General features: G+C 41.1%; 1 pseudogene; it reads left to right on the top strand.

Moving 5' to 3' along the window:
- The first annotated feature begins 3,662 nt into the window (after window positions 1–3,662).
- LOC102825066 lies at window positions 3,663–4,592 on the top strand (annotated as a pseudogene).
- Window positions 4,593–7,507: the final 2,915 nt, after the last annotated feature.

Below are 7,507 nucleotides of genomic sequence, written 5' to 3'. Positions count from 1 at the left end.
GACCTACACCTACGGAAGCAGTAGCTCAAAAGAGAGGAAGAAGGGCTGTGTGTTGATGACCAGGGGGCAGGCTTGTAGGGAATACTCTTTGGTTGGTTGGTGATGCATGGAAGGGATTGTAACCATGGCAATGAAATGATCATTCCCTCCCACCCCCTCCATACACAAAGTAGACAGGGATGGGCAACTTGGAAATTGACTAGCCAAAATGGGGGGGGGGCGGGCGGGGGGTGACTACAAAGGCAAGAAGTGACTGGATTACAAACTTTCAAGAGGGAACCTAAATCCAGAGGGCATGGAGAAAGGTAGAATCTCCACTAAGTAGTATCCAATCTGTCTAGGCAGGGCTGATGAAAGGAAATACGGATAGGTCTCTTGTGATACAATGGTGAATAATTGTTATCAGGCCTGATTGTGAGGGTAGGAAATGTAAATGTAGATGTTTGGTACCAAAGAGGGGAGTGATTAACTTTACAGTCTAGGAGTGATGGTCCCTGGACCATCAAGGGAGAAGAGCGGAGAATGCGACCCTATCCAGAGAAGCAGTGATGCCTGAGATGGAGGCAGAGATGATAACGTGGAGAGATGGAGCAGCTGGGGACTTCAGACCCAGAGAAGGAGAAGGGCTGTGTGCTGATGACCAGGGGGCAGGCTTGTAGGGAATACTTTTTGGTTGGTTGATGATGCATGGAGGGGATTGTAACCATGGCAATGAAATGATATACAATAGGATGAATGTAAAACTAATGTTATCCCATGTAAACTATCACATAATTCACAATAAAACATTAAAAAAAAAAACAAAAAACAAAACAAGGCCAGGGACGGACTGTGGAGCATCAGTTGTTCAATGGCAAGTTCAGATGTAAAAACAATATAGACAAAGAGCAAATGGTGTTCTAAACATAGATGGCCTGAGATTACACGGGTTCCACAGAGTCACAGAAGAACACATGCAAGTTGCCATACTCCAGGATAGCTTCAAATATCACTGGGAACTCAGTCTTTAGACTGAGAAACCATTAAATGTTCTACAAATACTGATGAATGAAGGCCATGGGAGATGCCCAGATCACAGCAGTTAGAGGTGACTAACCAAAGACCAAATTTGATGAGACTCATGCAGTGCCAGCAGAGGACAGATGATGACTAAGGCCCGAATGTTGTCCTTTAACCTCATTTCCAATGCCATGATCACCTGGGAAGGAAAGGGAAATGAGAATGTGACTTAAAATAGACTTTACCAGTTATCAACTATTGTCAAATTAATTATGATTCATAACAAACCCATGAGCGTCAGAGTAAAACTATACTCCATAGGGTTTCCAGTGACTGATTGTCCAAAGTAGAACAACTGTCAAGCCTTTCAATTTGAAGGTTTCTCTGGCTAGACTCAAACTTCCTCCAAGGTGAGAAGCAGGATGTACTTGGATGCGATATAACTTCACCTTGGAACAAGAGTCAAACTTCATGGAACCTTGGCTGATGGTGCTGTTGTTCTACTCACCACCGTCCTGTTGATTCTGGGAATATTAAACACCTATTGATCATAGCATTAGTACAGTGTTTAGTCAGGTCTGTGTCCCGTTCCTAGTGGTCTTCACTAAGAACTTGTGAATACAGTACATTGCAAGTAAGTAAAGTGAAAGAATACAGCCCTGTCACACTTTTTCTGATTTTAAACCATGCTATCATCTCTTGTTCTGTTCTAATGACTGCCTCTTGATCCATGTATAGGTTCCACATGAGCATAGCTGAAAATGCCATTGCTTGGTCAGGAACACCTTAGTCATCAAAGAGACATTTTTACTTTTGAACACTTTAAAAAAGGTCTTTTGCTACAGATTTGTCCAATACATCATTTGATTTCTTGAATGCTACTTGCATGAACATTGACTATTGACCCAAGAAGAATTAAATTCTTAACAAGTTCTGGAAATCTCATTCATCAAAATGTTATCCAAATTTGTTATGATCTACACAGTTCAATTTCATTACATAGTCAATAAAACATAGGCAAACATATAAACATCCTTCTGATGTTCTCTGCTATGGGTCAAGCTTCATCTGACAACAGCAATGGTATATCTCATTCCCTATTCCCTTCTGAATCCAACTTGAATGTGTGGCCATTCCCTGATGAAGTCTGGCTACAGATATTTTTTATTTTTTCTACAGAAAAATTTTGCTAGCAGGTAACGTCTTGTGCAGCACATTTGCCTAATGACGTATTACATTAGGCAAATCTGCTGCACAAGACCTTTTGGACTTGATGTCAGCTTGAGGACTAAGGTGCACCTGACTCAAGCCATGATATTTTCAATAACTTCATATTCATGTGAAAGCTGGACAGTGAATAAGGAAGACTGTAGAAGAACTGATGCCTTTGAGTTGTGGTGTTGGAGGAGAATACTGAAAGTGCCATGGACTGCCAAAAGAACCAATAGATCTGTTTTGGAAGAAGTGCAGCCAGAGTGCTCCTTGGAGGCCAGGATGGCTAAGCTTCGTCTCTCATACTTTAGACATATTGTCCGGAGGAAACAATCGTTGGAGAAGGATGTCATGCTGGGTAAGGTGGAGGATCAGAGAAAAAGAGGAAGACCCCCAACAAGATGGATCAGCCAGGTGGCATCATTGATGGACTCAAGTGTGGCAGCGGTAGTGAGGTTGGCCCAGGATCGGACATTGTTTCGTTCTGCTGTGCATGGGGTCGCTATGAGTTGGTTCTGACTCAATGGCACCTGACAACAACAACAAAAGTTTAGAAATTCTGAGGCACTCATGATTTTTTTACATAATTTTTTTCCTTTGAAAAAGTTTCGGTAGTTTTGCATCAAATGACACTGAGAGGAGGTGAGGTAGTAAGGCACTCGTACATTTCACAAGGAGATGGTTCAGACCACATGATGCTTGTCTCTAGTGCTGTGCTTCTTCCTCCTGTACTTACACTTAGAGGCTCTCTACTAGAGTGCTACTCAGAGGTGGCCTTGAAAGGCACTGAGGAAGAACTTCAGACTAACTGTGTAATTCTGGAATTGGAAAAAACAAAATTGGGAAATAAATGAGGAGGACATCTGGGAAGAGATACGTGGATGGGCAGAATTAAAACTTAATTGCAGGCCTGAGAGATTCTAAGCAGATCCTGCTAAATTGTGCTTACTATCCTGGCCCATGGAAACTTTGAGGTAACAAATATGTTGTTTTAAGTCACTAAGTTTGTGGCGATTTGTTACACAACAAAGAAAACTAATACAAAGCCACAACCTTCCTCATCCCAATGTTTACTGCATCTTTCTAAGACCTGAAAATTTGGAGTCCATTTTACTCTTCTTTCTTTCACATTCCACATTCATTTTGTCAAGAAATTCTACTGGCTTTATCTTCCATCTATCCAAACCAACCACTTCTCACCAACTCCACAACTGCCACTCTGTTCTGATATGCTATCATCTGTATCTTGGGTATCCTCCCTTCTTTCATCCTTGTTCCCTGCAATCTATTTTCAACCCAATACCCAGTGTAGCCCTTTCACAAATTAAGCTGGACTACTCCTCTATTCAAAATCCTGCAATAGCTCTCCATTGCATTCTGAATAAAAATCATAGTCCTGGTGAGAGGGCTTCAGGGCTGTGGCGGAGGTCCTTGGTCAGAGATCTCAGATGATGGCAATGAACATATACTCAACGTCGGTCACCAGTGACGACTTAAGTCATCATTACATGCTAGCTTGGGTCAATGAGTCTCTGCAGTTGAACCTGACAAAGTTGTGCTCAGGGTCTACTTACTGTCAGTTTATGGACATGCTTTTCCCTGGTTCCATAGCCTTGAAAGTGGCAGCATCAATGCACTCAAGCATGGCAACAATTGTGAGGTTGGCCCAGGATTGGGCAGTGTTTTGTTCTGTCATGCATAGGGTCGCTATGAGGCAGTACCAACTCGATGGCACCTAACAACAACAACAATTGCCTTGAAGGAAGTGAAATTCCAAGCTAAGCTAGAACATGAATATATCCAGAACTTCCAAATTCTGCAAACAGGTTTTAAGAGAATGGGTGCTGACAAAATATTTCCAGTGAACAATTGGAAAAGGAAAATTTCAGGACAATTTTGAATTTGTTCAGTGATTAAAGAAGTTTTTCAATGCAAGCTATGATGGGAAAGACTGTGACCCTGTAGCTGCCAGATAAGGTCAAGAAACAGCAGTGGCTCCTTCCCTTGTTGCTCCAGCTCTGAATAAACCAAAGAAACCTCTCAGCACCTGCAGTGCAGATCCACAGAGGTCTGTTTCAACACAGAACTATTGCAACTTCTACGACTGACCTGGGTGTGGTAAGAAGGAATCCTGATGTGGGCAATGGGGATGATGAAGCAGCCGAGTTCATGCAGCAGGTCAACAGGTCTTACTGTTGAAGACCTGGAGAAGGAGAGAGTTCTACTTTGGAAAGCTAAGGAACATTGAACTGATTTGCCAGGAGAATGAGAGGGAAAATGACCTCGTATTGCAGAGAATTGTAGACATTTTCTACACCACAGATGAAGGCTTTGTGATGCCTGATGAAGGGGACCCACAGCAGGAACAAGAAGAGTATTAGCAGCCTGGACCAGCAAAGCACCATCGGAATCTATCACTCCAAATCATACGTAAAATACTACATTTTATGATTCTTAAAGGACTCACTGGTTTCTTTTCATAAGCAAAAAGTACCTCTTCTTAAAGTGCTGTTTGCAGAAATCTCACTCCTTTTCCCATGAGTTTGAGTTAGGAGCTTTTATCATGTGGCAGAACAGTATTAGCATCCAGTTGGCTCACCTAGAGAACACAGAGGCTGACCATGGGGCACACCATGTGGTTGCTGAAGAAGTGTCTGTAGAGAAATGGAGAGACTGAAATCTTAAGCTAATGTGAAATCTTGGCAGAGAACTTTTAATAAATAAATGCCTTAAGAGTATTTAAAATATGCTTCCATATGTCAAAATACCAAATGTAATATGACAGGAGATTTTGTATGTTTTATATTGTTTGGGAAGGAAGGACCAGACCTTGGAACGTTTTTTTTGGAATCTGCTGTTGCTAGGCATTGTTAGGGCTGCTTGACTCCTTGGAGGCCTAGACATTGGCCCAGTAAAGTCATTTAGTGACACTGACCAATTGCATCCCTGCCAAAAACAAAATCAAGAGGCATTGTTGCCTGGATGAAGAGAAGAGTATATTTCAGCCCTGAGATGTAGGAGTTGAAGAGCTTGACTTTCAGTGAACATTTCTCCTCATGATTTTCTCAATTATGCCATAAATTATTATGTATTGTGTGGGTTTTTGTTTTGCTTTGAAATAAGATGGGTCCAGTTTTTCAATCTAACAGCTACTCTTGTGGACTTGCCTACATCTATGGGAATTGAATGAGGGATGTGTCCCATTTTGCTGCCTTTGAAGTTTGCGTTTAGCATATGTGTCTTCTCTACTCCCCTAGCTCACTGGGGACTCCTCTCTGTTGGTTCATTAAAGCTTTTTGCTTAAAGTGGAAGGACAGCAGACAAGTGATGCTGCTGCAAGTTCTTTCTGGACCTCTGGCAAAAGGAGTGGTCAGTGAAGACACTCACCACCTTGAGCTCTGCAGGCTTGGGTGGTTTCAGTACCTGCTGTTCCCAGCTCTCCATTGTTATCAAAATGCTTTGCGAGTGCACTAATCTCTTTGGAGATACAACTTGTTAGCATGTTACTAAATGTTAATTTTCTTTTGTAGAAAATGCAGTACCATGTTTGATTTAATTATTAATATTTAAAAATATTTTATCCCTTAACTCTCCCTCATTTACATTTTTGCCCATGGCGTAATCAATCATTTTGTTTGGCAGAATTTTGCAAAATTGTATCACCCACTACTGAGATTGTTCAGCCCCTGATGTGTTTGTATCAATTTGTTTCTGGTGGTAGCTTGTCTCATAATGTGTATGAGAACAAGGTATTTTATGGTAAAATTGTTGTGAAGTGCATGCTTTGTGTGGAATTCAGGGAAAAACAGATTCAGTGCTTAACAATACCAAAAAATAAGTAATTAGCCAATGTTCAAATGACAGTGATGCTGTTTCTCTTTTATGATCTTTTAGACTTTTGTTGCCATGAAACTCCAGGTTATTGGGAACCTATTATCCACCTGGTCTCTCTTGACAGGATTTTCTTCCATTTTAAATAGTTTCTAAATAAAGTTCTGTATTTCAAAAGAAGAAGACAAAAAGTTGTAGTCCTGTGAGTGCCCTGCAAGATCTAACATGATCTGGCTTCTACTCCCTGTGTGACCTCAGCTCCTTTTCTACACCTGCTTTTTCTGCTCTAGCTCTACTGGCTTCTCTGTTGACTCTCTTAGGGATTTTGTGCTGATGGTCTCCTAGGCAGTCACATGGCTAACTCCTAAACTTTATTCAGGTCTTTACTCAAGAAGAGCCCACACTAATAACCTCATGTTGTTAAGTGCCGTTGAGTTGGTTGCAACTCATTGCAACGCTATGTACAACAGAACGTAACACCACCTTGTCCTGCACCATTCTCACAATTGTTGCTATGCCTGAGCCCACTGTTGCTACTACTGTGCCAATACATCTCTGTCCCTCTGCTTTACCATGCATGACATCCTTCTCCAGGGACTGGTACCTGCTAATAATATGTCTGAAGTATGAGAGACTAAGTCCGACTCTTTTGCCTTCTAAGCAGCAATCTGATTGTCCTTCTTCCAAAACAAATTTGTTTGTTCTTCTGGTAGCCCATGGTACCTTTAATATTCCTCTCCAACACCATAACCCAAATGCATCAATTATTCTATATTGTTATTGTTGTTAAGTGCCATCGAGTCAGTTACAACCCATAGTGACCCTATATAGGGTTTCCAAGGAGTGGCTGGTAAACTTGAACCACTGACCTTGTATTTCAAACAAACTTTGCAGACGAGTGCATTAGCCCACAGTACCACATGTCCAACTTTCACTTGCATATGAGGCTATTGAAAATATCATGGCTTGGGTCAGGGACACTTTAGTTCTCAAATTGACATCTTTGCTCTTAAACACTTTAAAGAAGTCATCTGCAGCAGATTTGCCTAATGCAACGTGTCTTTTGATTTCTTGACTGCTGTTTCCATGAATGTTGATGGTAGATTCAAGAAAAATAAAGTATCTGACAACTTCAAACTTTTCTCCATTAATCATTATTTTATTTATTGTTCCAGTTGTTAGAATTTTCATTTTGTTTACATTCAAGTGCACCACATATTAAAGGCTGTGGTCTGTGATCTTCATCAGTAAGTATTTTCAGTCCTCCTTGATTTCAGCAAGCAAGGTTGTATCATCTGCATATTGCAAGTTGTTAATGAGTTTTCCTCCAATCCTGACACCACATTCTTCTTCATATAGTTAAGCTTTCTGAGATAATTTGCTCAGCATACAGATGGAATAAGTATGGTGGAAGAATGCAACCCTGGCACACATCTTTCCTGATTTTAAACCATTCAGTGTTCCC

The sequence above is a fragment of the Chrysochloris asiatica genome, unplaced genomic scaffold (genome assembly GCF_000296735.1).
Source record: "Chrysochloris asiatica unplaced genomic scaffold, ChrAsi1.0 scaffold00288, whole genome shotgun sequence".
NCBI classification, from domain to species: Eukaryota; Metazoa; Chordata; class Mammalia; order Afrosoricida; family Chrysochloridae; genus Chrysochloris; species Chrysochloris asiatica.
Note: the sequence above shows the minus strand (reverse complement) of the source record. Positions and strands in the feature narration are given on the sequence as shown.